Genomic DNA, 17,744 nt, shown 5'->3' with positions numbered 1-17,744 from the left:
AAAAAGCTCCAAACTGTAACCAGTGCCTGCAACCTGGTTCAGGATATCAGTCAACCTACCAGGGTATTTACAAATAGCACAGGAATTAAATTATCCACATGTATTAATCTCGTCTTTACTGATTCTGAAGAAATCTACTCTAAAGCAGTATCCAAATCGATCGGATGTAGTTATCATAATATAGTAGCCATATCTTGGAAAATAAAAGGTCACACTATGTTTTGTAGTAATTTCTATGTTGACGATGTAAATAATAGTTGCTCTTCTGTGGTGTACAGTCGAGGTCAAACGTTTTGAGAATGACACAAATATACATTTTCATAAAATCTGCTGCCTCGGTTTGTATAATGGCAATTTGCATGTACTCCAGAATGTTATGAAGAGTGATCAAATGAATTGCAAAGACCCTCTTTGTCATGCAAATGGTCTGAATCCCCCCCAAACATTTCCACTGCATTTCAGCCCTGCCACAAAAGGATCAGCTGACATCATGTCAGTGATTCTCTCGTTAACACAGGTGTGAGTGAAGAGGACAAGGCTGGAGATCACTCTGTCATGCTAATTGTGTTCAAATAACAGACTGGAAGCTTTGAAAGGAGGGTGGTGCTTGGAATCATTGATCTTCCTCTGTCAACCATGGTTACCTGCAAGGAAATACGTGCTGTCATCATTGCTTTGCACAAAAAGGGCTTCACGGGCAAGGATATTGCTGCCAGTAAGATTGCACCTAAATCACCCATTTATCAGATCATCAAGAACTTCAAGGAGAGCGGTTTAATTGTTGTGAAGAAGGCTCCAGGACGCCCAAGAAAGTCCCGCAAGCGCCAGGACCGTCTCCTAAAGTTGATTTAGCATCGGGATTGGGGCACCACCAGTACAGAGCTTGCTGGGGTGAAGTCATATATTTTCTCTGAATCTCCTCATTAATCCCATTGAGAACTTGTGGTCAATCCTCAGGAGGTGGGTGGACAAACAAAACCCCACAAATTCTGACAAACTCCAAGCATTGATTATGCAAGAATGGGCTGCAATCAGTCAGGATGTGGCCCAGAAGTTAATTGACAGCATGTCAGGGCGGATTGCAGAGGTCTTGAAAAAGAAGGGTCAATCCTGCATATATTGACTCTTTGCATCAACTTCATGTAATTGTCAAGCCTTTACCACTTATGAAATGCTTGTAATTATACTTCAGTATTCCATAATAACATCTGACAAAAATATCTAAAGACACTGAAGCAGCAGACTTTGACAAACATTAATTTTCATTCTCAAAACTTTTGGGTCACGACTGTAAAATGAGGAGCAACCAGTCGCATTGATGAAATTGCTTATTCCGGTTACTAATAAGCATTCATGCATTTCTTAAGAAAATGACTAAAAACTGTTAAACCCATGTGGATTGATGAGGAATTCACAGCCGATTAGCAAATGTACTATAAATTGAGAAATTGTGATTTAAACTGAATTAAAAAATAAACTATGAAACAAAGACATTCTATAAATAATGATAGTATAAAGATTTTGAGCACCTTAAATGACACTTTAGTCACAAAGGCGAACTCGGCTCCATCATTCATTGCATCAGATGGCTCATTCGTCACAAAACCCACTTGTATTGCCATCAACTTTAATACATTTTTCATTGGCAAGATTAGCAAATTCAGGCATGACATGCCAACAACAAGTCTTGAGGCAACACATCTATTCATAACTGACCGAATTATAAAAGACAAGCATTTATATTTTTTAATTCTGTCAAGTGAGTGTGAAAGAGGAGACTAATATTTCTTCAATCAAAAATGAAAAAATAATTACTGAGGATAATAGCGGACGAAATTGCCACTCCTATTTGCAATCTCTTCAATCTAAGCCTACAGGAATGTGTGTGCCCTCAGACCTGAAGGGAAGCAAAAGTCATTCTGCTACCCAAGAATAGCAAAGTACCCTTTACTGGCACAAACAGCTGACCACCTGTTACCAACCCTTAGTAAACTTTTAGATTTTTTTTTGGTTGACCAGATACAATGCTATTTCAATGCTGTCTCTGTCTCTCTCTCTCTCTGTCTCTCTCTGTCTCTCTCTCTCTCTCTCTCTCTCTCTCTCTGTCTCTGTCTCTGTCTCTGTCTTTCTCTCTCTCTCTGTCTCTTTGTCTCTCTGTTTTCCTGTCTCTCTCTGTCTCTCTGTCTCTCTCTGTCTCTCTCTCTCTGTCTCTGTCTCTCTCTCTCTCTCTCTCTCTCTCTGTCTCTCTCTCTGTCTCTGTCTCTCTCTCTCTCTTTCTCTCTTTCTCTCTCTTTCTCTCTTTCTCTCTCTTTCTCTCTCTCTTTCTCTCTCTCTCCCTCTCTTTCTCTCTCTCTCTCTCTTTCTCTCTCTCTCTCTCTCTCTCTCTCTCTCTGTCTCTGTCTCTGTCTCTCTCTCTCTCTGTCTCTCTCTCTCTCTGTCTCTCTCTCTCTCTGTCTCTCTCTCTCTCTGTCTCTCTCTCTCTCTGTCTCTCTCTCTCTCTCTGTCTCTCTCTCTCTCTGTCTCTCTCTCTCTCTGTCTCTCTCTCTCTGTCTCTCTCTCTCTCTGTCTCTCTCTCTGTCTCTCTCTGTCTCTCTCTCTCTGTCTCTCTCTCTCTCTGTCTCTCTCTCTCTCTGTCTCTCTCTCTCTCTGTCTCTCTCTGTCTCTGTCTCTCTCTGTCTCTGTCTCTCTCTGTCTCTGTCTCTCTCTCTGTCTCTCTCTCTCTGTCTCTCTCTCTCTGTCTCTCTCTCTGTCTCTCTCTCTCTCTGTCTCTCTCTCTGTCTCTCTCTCTCTCTGTCTCTCTCTCTCTCTGTCTCTCTCTCTCTCTGTCTCTCTCTCTCTCTGTCTCTCTCTCTCTCTGTCTCTCTCTCTGTCTCTGTCTCTCTCTGTCTCTCTCTCTCTGTCTCTGTCTCTGTCTCTCTCTCTGTCTCTGTCTCTGTCTCTGTCTCTGTCTCTCTCTCGGGATGAAGGTAAGTGAGTGATGGCGGAAGGTGGGGGTCTGAATTGCATACACCTCGGGACCAGAGGTCCCTCCCCTCTAGAGAGGGAGAGACTATATAGTACATCCTCCACTGCAGGAAGCGTACAAACTGAGACGGCTGCTTGCCAATACACTGACTGTTGATTTCAGTTATTTCAGCTGTAATTTGATTGTTTTGAACTTTATTTCCCACCCAAGGCTGCCTAAGAATCTGATCCAATATAAATAGAGTAGAATTATTAAATGCAAGGTTTTCATTGCTCTCAGGGGTTTTTTAATTGGGTACTAGCTGCAGTAAAAGCAGAGATGGTGGTAGTGGCACCTCTGACAGCAGATCTCTCCCCAAGTAAAACCAGTCTTATTGATATCTGTGTAAATGATACCAGTCTAACTGATCTATGGGTAAATGCTCCCCTGCAGATTGCCATTAAACCAAGCTCTCTGAGCAAAATGAAGACCATCTTTACCCAGGAGATCTTCATTGAGCAGGTACTTCATATACACAGCCACATGTCCACAGTTAGCTTCATCTTTTTAGATGACATATTTCTTAAAGATGTACATACTGTATGTTTATTTGCGATACAGTGCAATATTATTTGATTTGTAATTTGTAAGGAATTGGTTCTTTGTCCATCGTATTGGCCAGGTGTATTGATATATTGATATATTGTCCCGGTGGTCACTGCCCACTCTGTGAGGGTGGCGGTTACCAACAACCTATGTGCCAACATCACAGGCTTCCTGCCGTCCACTGTATCTACCAGATGCTCCGCAGCAGAGCCTTCACCAAGGGCAAAGTCTCCATCAAGGTAGGCCTTTCTCCAGTCTGTGGTTATGTTATTGGCCTCATGCCTTTTCTCTTCATTCATGGCTCCATCTACTGGCTATTTCCATTGAACAAGGGTCATGGCTTTGGTGAGCAGCATGGAGAATTCCACCTGCTATGTTTTGAGACATGGGAATGAGAACTCACACCTGATCAATTGTTTTTTACTGGTGCTGGTCTCTTGGTACAATACCCTATACAACAAATACATATTGATATACTAGGGATGTGCATCTTTCCCTTTCAAGGCGTATCTACACACATGAGCTCCGATACGATACAGGAATGATACGTTTTAGTTCAAAACGTTTCAATGCGGTTCAGTTTGATTAGAGAACCAATCAATGTACTAACATTTGCTGCATAATCACATTCATTTTCCATTCTAAATTAAAACCTCCTGCTGATGGAGCTCATGAGCTAGGCCTATCTGAGCTGTGTGTGTGTGTAAATTATTTATGTCTATGTCTGGTGTAGCATATGTAGCCTATATTTTTTTTGTCCCCCCACTTTGGTTCAGAAATCACTATCACCCACTAATTGTTGTCATTTTTGCAGATTAAGTGTTTGCGCTAGTAATGTGTCCATATTTATTGTTTACAAATTAGCTATGACTGTCCAAACAGATCTATGAGGAAGGTGGATCCTTTTAAATATGCTATTGGACCATAAACAGATTTAGCTCATTTATTTATGTAGTCCAAATAATGATGATCAACGCTTTTTTGAAATATACACAGTGGAAGTCGGAAGTTTACATACACCTTTATGTTTGAAGCCTGAAATGTGGCAAAAGGTCGCAAAGTTCAAGGGGGCCGAATACTTTTGCAAGGCACTGTACATTTAAACTCAGTTATTCACAATTCCTGACAATTAATCAGAGTAAAACTATACGATGAATTAGTGTGTATGATACTGTTTGTATACTTGTGTAATATGATTGTGGACTGTTTAATGAAGAAAATAAAATTCTCAATTGGATTTGAACTAAATCAGAGGACCGCCCCTGAGCCCAGTTAGGGTCAGACATCCTCGGACAGCCCTTTTCTGATATTCCGAAAAATATCGTCAGACCATGTTTTTCTCCATTAGGGGAGGACAAGGTTGTAGACCAAGCTTACCTCAATTACGAGATGGCTAAAGGTGTAGACCATTGCTGAATCTTTTAACCATACCACGTGGTTAAACTCTTAGACTTTCGATACCGACAGAATAAGAACAAGTCTTTGATATTGTTTACTAGTCTGCAGCTAGGAATTCGGCATCATTGAACGCGAAGAATGATACGACAACCACCGAAACATCCATTCAATAACGAATGTCACTTTGAACTATCCCCTCTAACCAAGACAGAGAGAGAGGGGGAGAGACGGACAATTCTACAAAAGAAAAACTTTTCACCAGCGATCAAGACGACACACTGAGCGTAAATATATATATTTGATTGCAATTGTTCCCGAATGAGTGAGCGTTCATGGGTAAAGGATTAGCATTTTAATTGTTATAATTACCTCTATAGGTTCCTCTCCTCTCTAGGTTTCTTCCTAGGTTTTAGCCTTTCTAGGGAGATTTTCCTAGCCACCGTGCTTCTACACCTGCATTGCTTGTTGTTTGGGGTTTTAGGCTGGGTTTCTGTACAGCACTTTGAGATATCAGCTGATGTACGAAGGGCTATATAAATACATTTGATTTGATTTAGTGACTTCTTCAAGTATTACCCCCACTCCCCTTTTGTCAAACAAGCCGCCATGGCGGGTCAGCCCACTAGGCACATTCTATCATTTCATGTAACCATATTTACTGTTTGTTTATGCATTTCTGTGAATTAGTTAGTAATAAATAAACAATTTAAGACTATTGATGTATGGATGACTCATAGTGAAGACTGGGTTCGTGCAGATAATCAACAATTTACGACGTTTGGAATGAGACTAACGTGAGGTAAAGTAAATAATTGATTAATTCTTCAGACTAATTGATCAGATAAAATATCTGAAAAGCTATTTTAGGAAATGATAACTTTGTAATCTGAATATTTTGCCTTGGTGCATAGATTTCATAGTTAATTAGTTACATGATTAACCAGTTGATCGCATAGTAACTAATTACAGAGAATCTTTGATAGTTTTTATCAGTCTTCAGTTAATGATAGTAAAGACACGACAGTAGGCTTCCACAAGCTCCTGACAGAGCTGGTGCAATTGAGTCAGGTTTGTAGGCCTCCTTGCTCTCACACGCTTTTTCAGTTCTGCCCACAAATTTTCTATGGGATTGAGGTCAGTGCTTTATGATGGCCTCTCTAATAACTTGACATTCTTGTCCTTAAGCCATTTTGCCACAACTTTGGTAGTGTGCTTGGGGTCATTGTCCATTTGGAAGACCCATTTGCGACCAAGGTTTAACTTCCTGAGTGATGCAGAAAAATGTATCCATGCTTTTGTTACTTCAAGGTTAGACTACTGCAATGCTCTACTTTCCAGCTACCCGGATAAAGCACTAAATAAACTTCAGTTAGTGCTAAATACAGCTGCTAGAATCCTGACTAGAACCAAAAAAATGTATCATATTACTCCAGTGCTAGCCTCCCTACACTAGCTTCCTGTCAAGGCAAGGGCTGATTTCAAGGTTTTACTGCTAACCTACAAAGCATTACATGGGATTGCTCCAACCTATCTCTCTGATTTGGTCCTGCCGTACATACCTACACGTACGCTATGGTCACAAGACGCAGGCCTCCTAATTGTCCCTAGAATTTCTAAGCAAATAGCCGGAGGCAGGGCTTTCTCCTATAGAGCTCAATTTTTATGGAATGGTCTGCCTACCCATGTGAGGGACGCAAACTCGGTCTCAACCTTGAAGTCTTTACTGAAGACTCATCTCTTCAGTGGGTCACGTGATTGAGTGTAGTCTGGCCCAGGAGCGTGAAGGTGAACGGAAAGGTTCTGGAGCCACGAACCGCCTTTGCTTTCTCTGCCTGGCCGGTTCCCCTCTTTACACTGGGATTCTCTGCCTCAAACCCTATTACAGGGGCTGAGTCACTGGCTTACTAGTGCTCTTTCATGCCGTCCCTAGGAGGGGTGCGTCACTTGAGTGGGTTGAGTCACTGATGTGATCTTCCTGTCTGGGTTGGCGCCCCCCAATGGGTTGTGCCGTGGTGGAGATCTTTGTGGGCTATACTCGGCCTTGTCTCAGGATGTTAAGTTGGTGGTTGAAGATATCCCTCTAGTGGTGTGGGGGCTGTGCTTTGGCAAAGTGGGTGGGGTTATATCCTTCCTGTTTGGCCCTGTCCGGGGGTAGCATCGGATGGGGCCACAGTGTCTCCTGATCCCTCCTGTCTCAGCCTCCAGTATTTATGCTGGAGTAGTTGTTTGTCGGGGGCTGGGGTCAGTTTGTTATATCTGTAGTACTTCTCCTGTCTTATACAGTGTCCTGTGTGAATTTAAGAATGCTCTCTCTAATTCTCTCTCTTTCTCTCTCTCGGAGGACCTGAGCCCTAGGACCATGCCTCAGGCCTACCTGGCATGATGACTCCTTGCTGTCCCCAGTCCACCTGGCCGTGCTGCTGCTCCAGTTTCAACTGTTCTGCTTGCGGCTATGGAATCCTGACCTGTTCACCGGACGTGCTACCTGTCCCAGACCTGCTGTTTTCAACTCTCTAGAGACAGCAGGAGTAGTAGAGATAATTTTAATGATCTGCTATGAAAAGCCAACTGATATTTACTCCTGAGGTGCAGACTTGCTGCACCCTCGACAACTACTGTCATTATTATTATTTGACCATGCTGGTCATTTATGAACATTTGAACATCTTGGCCATGTTCTGTTATAATCTCCACCGGCACAGCCAGAAGAGGACTGGCCACCCCACACAGCCTGGTTCCTCTCTAGGTTTCTTCCGAGGTTTTGGCCTTTCTAGGGAGTTTTTCCTAGCCAACGTGCTTCAACACCTGCATTGCTTGCTGTTTGGGGTTTTAGGCTGGATTTCTGTACAGCACTTTGAGATATAAGCTGATAGGCTTCCCGCTCAGCCCAGTCAAACTGTTCGCTGCTCTGGCCCCCCAATGGTGGAACAAACTCCCTCACGACGCCAGGACAGCGGAGTCAATCACCACCTTCCGGAGACACCTGAAACCCCACCTCTTCAAGGAATACCTAGGATAGGATAAGTAATCCTTCTCACCACCCCCCCCTTAATGATTTAGATGCACTATTGTAAAGTGGCTGTTCCACTGGATGTCAGAAGGTGAATTCACCAATTTGTAAGTCGCTCTGGATAAGAGCGTCTGCTAAATGACTTAAATGTAATGTAAATAGGCGAAGGGCTATATAAATACATTTGATTTGACTGATGTCTTGAGATGTTGCTTCAATATATCCACCTAATTTTCCTCCTCATGAAGTCATCTATTTTGTGAAGTACATCAGTCCCTCCTGCAGCAAAGCACCCCCACGACATGATGCTGCCACCCTCGTGCTTCACTGTTGGGATGTTCTCCAGCTTGCAAGCCTCCCCCTTTTCCTCCAAACATAATGATGGTCATTGTGGCCAAACAGTTCTATTTTTGTTTCATCAGAGCAGAGGACATGTCTCCAAAAAGTATGATCTTTGTCCCATGTGCAGTTGCAAACCGGTATTGGAGCAGTGGATTCTTCTTTGCTGAGCGGCCTTTCAGGTTATGTCGATATAGGACTCTTTTTACTGTGGATATAGATACTTTTGTACCTGTTTCCTCCAGCATCTTCACAAGGTCCTTTGCTGCTGTTCTGGGATTGATTTGCACTTTTCGCACCAAAGTACGTTCATCTCTAGGAGACAGAACGCGTCTCCTTCCTGAGGGGTATGACGGCTGCATAGGCCCATGGTGTCTATACTTGCATACTTTTCTTTGTATAGATGAACGTGGTACCTTCAGGCATTTGGAAATTGCTCCCAAGGATGAACCAGACTTGTGGAGGTCTACAATTTATTTTGAGGTCTTGGCTGATTTCTTTTGATGTTCCCATGATGTCAAGCAGAGAGGCACTGAGTTTGAAGGTAGGCCTTGAAATACATCCACTGGTACACCTCCAATTGACTTAAATGATGTCAATTAGCCTTTACTCTTACATAATTTCCACGTGGGTGAGGATATTGGAAATGTAATCAAAGCCTACTGGATGACAACTTGTTTTTAACCTACTACATAACATTGGTACAGCAGGTCCCCTTATTGGATGACACATTCAATTGTGTCTCAAATGTGTCTTTAAAGGCTATTCAATTCAATACTCAAACAAAAACAATGTAGGTCAAAATAGTTCATAATAACAAAGGAAATAGAGGGACTAACAGTACAGATAGATGGCAATAAAAACTCATTAGAGGCACATAATAAGTTAAAGGAAAAACAAAAAGAACCGGAGGAACTTATTCAAAAAAGTTCAATTGTAATATATTATAAAAAATAAAGTGAACTGGATGGAATATAATAATAATAATAATATAATATATCCCATTTAGCAGACGCTTTTGTCCAAAGCGACTTACAAGTCGGCTGGGGCCACTACTTTTGCATATGGGTGGCCCCAGTGGGAAACGAACCCACGACGCTTGGCGTTGCAAGCGCCAAGCGCCATGCTCTACCGACTGAGCCACACAGGACCCATATAGGCAAAATGCACCAAATTAAGTTTTAATCTTCCACATATAAATGCTACCAAAAATAATTTACAGAAACTTACAAATAGAGGGAATGAGTCATCCATGATTCACCAAACAATATTTTTAAAAGAGGAAGCAAAGTACTTTTAAGCACATGTTATCATTTCAGTCTCCTACATCTCCACTAACTGAAGTTAATTGTAAGGTGTCACACTCTGACCTTAGTTCTTTCGTTATGTCTTTGTTTTAGTATGGTCAGGGCGTGAGTTGGGGTGGGTAGTCTATGTTCCTTTTTCTATGTTGTGGTTATGTGTTTGGCCTGGTATGGTTCTCAATCAGAGGCAGGTGTTGTTCGTTGTCTCTGATTGAGAATCATACTTAGGTAGCCTTTTCCCACCTGTGTTTTGTGGATGATTATTTTTCCGTGTCAGTGTTTGTTCCACACGGGACTGTTTCGTTCGTTTAATTTATTCACATTGTTATTTTGTATTTCAGTGTTCAGGTAAATAAACATAATGAACATGTACCACGCTGCGCATTGGTCCGATATTTCCTACTCCTCCTCAGACGAGGAGGAGGACGACGATCGTTACAAACTTATATATTTTTCTATTAATAGTGTAAAATTAATAGCTGTTTAAAAAGGCCAAAATACAGAGGTGTAACTTCTTGACGCACTCAAAGCCTTTAAGTCCGAGAAAACACCAGGGGCCTCGTTTATAAACTTTGCGTAGGCACAAAAGAAGGCGTAAGCCACTCTCTAAGCAAACTTTGGGATTTATAAAAAAAAAAAAAACTTGACGGGAGAATGTGCATAAACTGGAGAAATGAGAAACTGCGACTCCGATGGCAGAAGGATAAAACTCGAGAAACGCTTTGAAATTGATATCATTGTGTAAAATAGATCGAAATATTACCTCACGTATTATATATGAAGAGTTCCCTGGAGTGCACACAAAAAAACACAGTAATCACCACACCTGAGGTGTTACGCAATTGGGTAGTTTTGACAATCAAATGGGTGGGTGTAAAAAGGCATGCAATTACAATGCGTAATGCACTATGGCTGCTTTGGCACTGTTGGAAGATTTGGTAAATGGAAGAATTCGGGGAGAGCGAATTTTCAGAGACCAGCGAGATTTACTTGCCAATGATGATGAGTGGCTTATGAGCCAGTTCCGATTACCAAGAGCTGTTCTCTTGGATCTCTGTGCTGTAGTGGGCCAAGCTTTACAGAGAAGCACCCGCAGACACCAAGCCGTGCCTGTCCCACTGCAAGTCCTGACAATCCTCGGATTTCTGTCAACCAGCACTTTTTAAAGAGAATTGTCTGACAGGTCAGGGATCTCTCAGCCAACCTTTAGCTGTGTTATGCCAGACGTGTTATGATATATAATTGGATTGATGCACTTCTACGTAAAGTTTCCGGTGGGTGAAAAGGCAAATTAAAAAAAGTGCAATTTTCAGCAATGTCCGGTTTCCCAAATCTAATCGGTGCTATTGACTGCACTCATGTTGCTATAAGGGCACCGAGTGAGAATGCATTTTCATTCACTAACCGAAGCATTATCATTCCATTAATGTCCAAATCATATGTGATGCGGACATGGTACTGACTAATGTAGTGGCTCGGTGGCCTTGTTCAACCCATGACTCATTCATATGGAGAAACAGAAGTGTTGGGCGCAGACTTGAGGCCGGAGCTGTGCGTGATGGCTGGCTTCTAGGTACGGATGAGTAATGTAGAAATTCTAAATCGATTGCAGTTTTTTCTCTGTTGCAGTGCCTAACTCATTCCCTAACCTTGCAGGCGACAGTGGATATCCACTCAAGCGGTGGCTACTCACCCCTTTCGCCAACCCACAGAGCGCAGAGGAGAGGAACCTCAGTGTGCGCTTTTGCCAGTTACGCTCTGTTGTGGAGTGCACCATCGGGCTTCTGAAGGGCAGATGTGGCTGCCTCCACTCCTCAGGCGGAAACCCTTTTATACAAGCTTGAAAACGTCTGCGACGTTGTGAGAGCATGTGCTGTGCGACATAATGTGGCACAGCTAAGGAATGTGGCTTTACCCGCTGACGCTGTTGGTTGTGTTGACCCCGACCCCTATCCCCAGGCGTTTGAACCAAACCAGCGTGTGGATGTGATGCGTAACTTGTAAGAACACAAGAAATGGAAACAAATAACACTATTTATTGAGTAATTATTTCAATGTACAGCTTATGTCACACAACATTTCTTATTTCCTTCAACTCCTTGGCAACCTCGTTAATAGCGTCAATGGTGTCTCTTTGCGATTGCAGGACTGCGTCTGTGAGGACACGACCGCTGGAGTGTTGTCACACACGAGGTGGAGTGGACACGCCAGGGCTGGGCGCACTCAACTCCTGCTTAGCTGCAGCACCACCGACCCCACTGGAACACGCAGCGACTAAAAACAATAGAAAATGTCACTATTGTTTGTGTAAGTAAATGTTTAAACACAACTTGAATGCATTTGGTTTACTCTTTTCAAATGAGGGTATACTAATTACATACCTGGATCATCCAGTGTGTCTTGCATGTCCATGCCCCCCTCCACCTCCGTCACTACTCCACTCAGGAGGGATTCCCCTATAATACCGGCAAGTGGCCACATCACCAACAAACTAACATGGTCCAAGCACACTAAGACGGTCGTAAAGAGGGCACGACAAAACACATTCCCCCTCAGGAGACTGAAAACATTTGGCATAGGTCCTCAGATCCTCAAAAGGTTCTACAGCTGCACCATCGAGAGCATCCTGGTTGGTATGGCAACTGCTCGGCCTCCGACCGCAAGGCACTGCAGAGGGTAGTGTGAACGGCCCAGTACATCACTGGGGCCAAGCATCCTGCCATCCAGGACCTCTATTACCAGGCAGTGTCAGTTGAATACTCCAGCCACCCTAGTCATAGATTGTTCTCTCTGCTACCGCACGGCAAGCGGTAGTGGAGCTCCAAGTCTAGGTCCAAAAGGCTTCTATACAGCTTCTATCCCCAAACCATAAGACTCCTGAAAATCTAGTCAAATGGCTACCCAGACTATTTGCAGTGCCCCCTCACCCTCTCTTTACACAACTGCTGCTCTCTGTTGTCATCTATACATAGTCACTTTTATAACTCTACCTACATATTACCTGAACTAACCCGGTGCCCCCGCACATTGACTCTGTATCGGTACTCCCCTGTATATAGTCTTACTATTTTTATTTTACTGCTGCCTTTTGTTATCCGTATTTCCTTGAGACTATTGTTGGTTAGGGGCTTGTAAGTAAGAATTTCACTGTAAGGTTGTTGTATATGGCGCATGTGACTAATAAAATTTGATTTGAAAGTTAGCTATAGTAACCCCAAGTGTAAAATTGTAAATAATGGCTACTTCTCAGTAACTGTCAAGAGGAGTAAAACAGGGTTGTCCTCTATCGTCATATCTATTTATTATTACCATTTGACATGGTGACTAAATATTTTTTTGCCCCACTGTACATATGAGATGAGTAGGGAATGTAAACATTATTATATAAAGTGTCATTGTTTAAAGTGACTAGTGATACATTTATTAAATCCAATTTTTAATTGTTAATGTGGCTAGAGATTTGAGTCAGTATGTTGGCAGCAGCCACTCAATGTTAGTGATGGCTGTTTAGCAGTCTGATGGCCTTGATATTGAAAAACAGCTTCTGTCTCTCTAGTTTGCCCCCGGTGATGAGTTGTGCAGACCTCACTACCCTCTGGAGAGCCTTATGGTTGTGGGCGTAGCAGTTGCCATACCAGGAGGGGATAGCCCGACAGGATGCTCTCGATTGTGCATCTGTAAAAGTTTGTGTTTTTGGTGACAAGCCAAACTTCTTCAGCCCCCTGAGGTTGAAGAGGCGCTGTTTCTCATGGTCAGAGTCCTATTAGGTGCCTTTTGGCTGCAGCAATGGTTGTACTTCTGGAAAGTTCTTCCATCTCCAAAGAGAAACTCTGTCGCTCTGTCAGTGACCATCATTTTCTTGGTTACCTCCTGACCAAGGCCCTTCTCCCCAGATTGCTCAGTTTGGCCGTGCGGTTTTGGTGGTTCGAGACTAATTCCATTTAAGAATGATGGAGACAACTGCGTTCTCGGGGACCTTCAATGCTGTCAACATTTTTTGGTACCCTTCCCCAGATCTGTGCCCCGACACAATCCGGTCTCGGAGCTCTACGGACAGTTCCTTCGACCTCAAGGCTTGGTTTTTGTTCTGACATACTGTCAACTGTGGGACCTTATATATATTTAGACAGGTGTGTGCCTTTCCAAATCAATTGAATTTACCACAGGTGGACTCCAAGTTGTTGAAACATCTCAAGGATGATTAATAGAAACAGAATGTACCTGAGCTCAATTTTGAATCTCATAGCAAAGGGTTTGAATACAAAATGTTTAAAAGCCAAGGGGTCTGAATACTTTCTGAATGCACTGTATATGGGGGATACAACCATCCTAGCTCGGGCAGATTTTTCTGTGAACAGACAATCATTATATCACTTGTCTTGGTACTGCCCATATGTAGCTTGTTTTTGGTTGGTGGCTCAGGAATGGCTGAAAATATCATAACATTTATCTAAAGCTAGCTCTGCAAATAGCACTGCTGGGTGACTTGAAAAGCCGTACTCAATCTATCAATAAAATAACAATACTCTTGGTCATCTTTCATTTTTTAATTCTGGAGAAACTATGAGATTAGAAAGCTTCAGAACTTTTGTGAAACATCACAGCACGGTTGAAACAAATATATCAAGTTGCAGCGACGAGACAAGATCGTAATTGGGTATGACAGAAAAAGGGGGGGGGTAATATAAACAGTATCTTTTTTAAAGAGCCCACAATCTATGTTACTTGCTTACTTTAATCCGGTAAAACACATCTTTCAATAGGTTGTCACTCAACTAATTAAACCTAATATCTCACAAGCCATGTTAGCGTTTTAATGCTAAAGGTGCCGAGGAGATGTGGTCAGCTCGCAAGCTGGGCACAGTGTGCTGTTTGACAAGGCTGTATTACTTGGAGTTGTTTGGCGTGCAAGATGACTTGGAGATCAATGACTGTCCAAACAGTTACATCCAGTTAGACACTGAACGACGAATCAGTTGTGACAGAAGATGAGGTCTTTTTGGAAACTAGTTTGAATGTAATATGAGCAAAATACATTTCTAGAACAAACTTTTGTGAACTGGCGGTTCGTAAAGATTGAATATGTTTTCTGACCAATGCATGCTACATTTGGATCAGTTTGGGGTCTGCGGAACAATGCACTTGTATCTTAAACATTTTAATTGGTGACCGATGTGTATCGGTGAATCGTTGCGTCCCTATAATATACACATTAATGCTGTTGTACTCCACCTTGTCTCCTATAGGACTGGATCTACAGGCAGCTGTGTGAGACGTCCAGTCCTCTCCACACCCAGCTGCTACCCCTCATCAACGTCTACATCAACTCCATCCTCACCCCGGGCCTCCAAGGCCAACCCCAAGGCCGCCAACCCCAAGGCCGCCAATCACCGAGCAGGAGGTCCTCACCGTCTAGCAGGGCTCAGATAGGGTGAGTGTTGTCACTGCATAAACACATCTACACAAATACACAGTAACCAAAGGGTTAACTATGCTGTAAATGTCTCTGAATTTATTAATTGAATCAATACAGATTGATACATTTGTTTTCAATTGAATTAGAGGTCAAAACCCATTTCATTAATGGCTAATAATTAGAAAAACTTGTAGGGTTGCAGAATTCCAGTACATTTCCCCAAATTCCTTGGTTTTCCAGAAATCCTGTTTAGAAGATTCCAGAATTCCTGATTATTCCCTCCTGATTCCGTGACTTCCACCTGGGAATTTTGGGTAAATTACTGGAATTTTGCATCCCTAGAGTCACGTCAACCTAGCCTAATTAATAGCCCCCAGATAGTATGTCCTTGTATGTACATACATACATACATACACACACACACACACACACACACACACACACACACACACACACACACACACACACACACACACACACACACACACAGTTGACTGTGCCTTTTTCAACAGCTTGGAAAATTCCAGAAAATTATTTCGAAGATTCTGATAGGCTAATTTACATAATTTGAGTCAATTGGAGGTGTACCTGTGGATGTATTTCAAGACCTACCTTCAAACTCAGTGCCTCTTTGCTTGACATCATGGGAAAATCCAAAGAAATCAGCCAAGACCTCAGAAAACAATTTGTAGACCTCCAGATGTCTGGTTCATCGTTGGGAGCAATTTCCAGACGCCTGAAGGCACCACGTTCATCTTTACAAACAATAGTATGCAAGTATAAACACCATGGGACCACACAGCCGTCATACCGCTCAGGAAGGAGATGCGTTCTATCGTGCAAAAAGTTTGACCCAAGTTAAACAATTTAAAGTCAATGCTACCAAATACGAATTGAGTGTATGTACATTTATGACCCACTGGGAATATGATGAAAGAAATAAAAGCTGAAATAAATCATTCTCTCTACTATTATTCTGACATTTCACATTCTTAAAATAAAGTGGTGATCCTAACTGACCTAAGAAAGGGAATTTTTATGACGATTAAATGTCAGGAAAACTGAGTTTAAATGTATTTGGTTAAGGGGTATGTAAACTTCTGACTTCAACTGTTTTCTGTGTGTGTGTGTATATATATTTGTGTGTGTGTGTGTGTGTGTGTGTGCATATCTCTCTATCCTTCCCTCTGCATGCTGTAAAATGTTGATAACTAATGGGTTGTAAAAGTTTTTTACACAATTGCTGAGTGTTTCACATTTGAAAAGCAGGCAGTGACATTAAACCACAATGTAAAGACGTTTTCAACATCAAGTAATAGTTGGTCAGTTTCAATTAACCCAGCCATTCATTATGTTTGGAGGCCATTGGGAGTAAATTGCCTTCAATATCATTAAGGTCTCCCCGAGCTATTGGGCTGTCAGCAGCCACTGACTGATATGATATTTAATGATGTCATACATCAGCCATGCCGTATAGATGTCCCGTCATCTACCTGATTATTTTATTCCGCCTTGGTCGCCCTAGAAGGAGAGGCCATTTGTTGCTAGTGGTCCATTGGCCCTGCAGTGTAGAACACTGGGGTGACCTGCCCCTGACCTCTACTCGTCTCTTTTTCTCCCTCTTCTCTCAGGTCTTGTTCTCTCCATCACTATCAGTCTCTCTCTCTGGCAGTTTGAGGGTGGTCGAGGGGTGCGTTCTAGATACAGCATCACCACACAGCTCCTCATCCTCTACTATATTCTGTCCTATGAAAAGGCTCTACTGGCCAATACTAAACAACTTGGTACGTATCCTGCTGTACAGTGTCTCCTCCTGGCTATGTACCATAGTGTATGCTACTCCTGAACTCCATTCATTCAGCCTCACTTGGCTTCTCTCTCAGCCACCCTGTTGCTGCTAATTCTTTTCCTCCTCTTTCATTGTTTTCTCCTCCATTGAAGTTGGTATGCTGTGTTTGAGAAGGTCAGAGAGAGAGAGTGTGTCGTGGAGCCAAGAGAAAGACGGGTTTTGTCCTTTGTTGTTAAGCTGCTAGGAGACTCTATTGCTTTGGGGGTTTCCTTCCCTCAGCTAGGCTTTCTCTCAGGAGAGGTGTTACCTAGGGCTGTTGTGGTGATCATATTACTGCTACTGTCACGAGGAGTCACTACAAGCGGCTTTTTACCAGGGGTTGTCGGAGCAACTCAAGGACGAGCTGATATCCTATCCAGAGCCTAAGTGACCTAGACAGCTTGGTCACTTTATCTATTCGGGTAGATAATAGAGTCCGAGGGAGAAGCAGTGGGGCCCATCCAATCAATCAGCAACTCGGTTAACATTCGGTTCAGGAAGTGAACCAGAACGTTTTGATTGGGATTAGTGGAGGGGTCTTGCCACCAGATCCTGAACCAATGCAAGTGGGGCGACACGGGCTAACTAAGGAGGAGCGCCAATGTAGACGTGAGACCAACAGCTGTCTCTACTGTGGTAGCTCGGGACATTACATCTCCGCTTGTCCACAGCGCCCGTTAAACTGCCCGGCTCGCTAGTTTTGGGAGGAATTTTAGCGAGCCAGTTTCAACCTCTCAAAGATCCTGTCATACCCCGTTTTCCTGCGCCCTTATGAATAAGGATCAGAGCTTAGAGATGAACGCTTTTATCGATTCAGGTGCCGATGGCAGCTTTATTGATGCCGACTTGGTGGAACAGCTGGGGCTTTCCAGGGAGCAATTGCCGGAAGCCATTGAAGA

The 17,744-nt window shown here is 42.9% G+C and overlaps 1 pseudogene; it reads left to right on the top strand.

Moving 5' to 3' along the window:
• Positions 1 to 17,744, top strand: part of LOC135549387 (integrator complex subunit 2-like) — a 49,466-nt pseudogene that overhangs the window by 12,916 nt on the left and 18,806 nt on the right.

The sequence above is a fragment of the Oncorhynchus masou genome, chromosome 12 (assembly GCF_036934945.1).
Source record: "Oncorhynchus masou masou isolate Uvic2021 chromosome 12, UVic_Omas_1.1, whole genome shotgun sequence".
Taxonomy (NCBI): domain Eukaryota; kingdom Metazoa; phylum Chordata; class Actinopteri; order Salmoniformes; family Salmonidae; genus Oncorhynchus; species Oncorhynchus masou.
The sequence above is the reverse complement of the archived record's forward strand: the minus strand, read 5'-3'. Positions and strand labels throughout refer to the sequence as shown.